Raw genomic sequence first — 1,747 nt, 5'->3', positions numbered from 1 at the left:
TTTTGACGTTTAAAGCAATTTATCAACTGGCGCCGTCCTATATCTGTAATCTGGTTCGATTAAAGGATAAATGTAAGTACCAGCTTCGTTCTTCTAAAGAACTACTATTACAGTTGCCCATAAAGAAAACAAAGAAAACTCTGGGAGACAGATCATTCCAAACAGCTGCCCCTGTATTGTGGAACAGCCTGCCTGCGAGTGTTAGAGACATCGATGACTTTTTGGTTTTTAAACGAACTATAAAGACTTATTTATTTAGGAAGGCTTTTGCCTGTTATTGTTAGATTGACTACTTTTAAAGTTATTAATTTCAAGTATTCTTAATTATATTTTATTGTAATTATTAGGAGTAGTTTTAGTTGTAAGGCGCATTTGATCATATTCAGATGTTAATTTGCGCCTAATAAGTAATAAACTATAACTATAACTATAAGTAATCTATTCGCATGCAGTAGGTTCATCACACAAAGGAAATGATTACAAAAGTAATTCCAATGAATAATCCATTACTATGGGATTGTTTCCGTTTCCTGCATCAGTGCTTTCGATTGTTTCAATAACAATGGAATTAAATGGCCTGACGTGACAGTTTGCCCATGCGCAGAGACGTGAAACTCTCCCTTTAAAATTGCATCGTAAGTGTAATATTCATAGAAACAAATGTGAGATGAGAAAATTCTAAAAGGAACGACTAAATAAAAAGGTCTTAACTCTGCTCTTAAAAGAACTTAAGCATGCTGTCGTTCGGATTTGGTCCGGTAGATTTTTGTAAGGGAGCAATGACTGAAAAAGCGCACTTTCATAGGACTCAAGGTTATGCTTAGGGAGTACTAACAATTCCTTGTTAGCGGAGCGGAGCGGTGCGTTCTCCTAGGCGTATATTTAGAGTGCATTCGATTCACCGTATTCCGAAATGGGAATACATGGAATATAAGGGTGCATAGGATTGACCCTATTCCGGAATAACAATACGTGGAGTGATGATTTTAAACACTATGTATGGCGTTTTGCAGCGACAAGAATAATAAAGCTATGTTTAAAATAGCATTTTAGCAGATGTTTGACAATATTAATGTGAATCCCCGCAAAAACCAAGAATGTCTAACTTCTATTCCATGTATTCCTATTCCGGAATACGGTCAATCGAACGCACCCTAAGTTAGAAATCCTTCGTTTTTGCAGAGATTCACGTTAAAATTGTCAAACATCGGCTAAAATACTATTTTAAACCATTTTTTATTATCCTTGCTGCTTCGAAATGCGCCAAACATACCGTTTTAATCATCACGCCACGTATTCTTATTCTGGATATGGTCAATCGAACGCGCCCTTAATTAGCCAATATCAAAAATACCATAATACACTTTGTTTGTCCCTCCAAAATTTTGCATAAGCATTGTTTTCAGTTTCTCTTGGTACCATTGTAAGTCCCAAGAAGAAAATAAAAACAATACTTATGCAATTTTTGATACAGGCTAATTGAGCATATTCGTATCTCAGTATTGGACGGGAACTAGCTTGCAATGGAGGCTAATGCAAATACTTTTTAATTATTCCCCCGCATTAGCCTCCATTTTCAAACTAGTTCCAGTCCAATACTGAGAATACGAATATGGTCTATTGAAGTGTCTGTTAAGTATATAGGTTACTGTTCCTGGTTTCAAGTGTCTCACAGATCGGTTAGTTGGAGCTGCTCTTGCTATTTCTCAGTCAACTCTGTTTTTTTTGACTTTCCCTGCCTTTCAGC

This window comes from Montipora foliosa, unplaced genomic scaffold (genome assembly GCF_036669935.1).
Source record: "Montipora foliosa isolate CH-2021 unplaced genomic scaffold, ASM3666993v2 scaffold_263, whole genome shotgun sequence".
Classification (NCBI taxonomy): domain Eukaryota; kingdom Metazoa; phylum Cnidaria; class Anthozoa; order Scleractinia; family Acroporidae; genus Montipora; species Montipora foliosa.
This window is presented reverse-complemented; position numbering follows the sequence as displayed.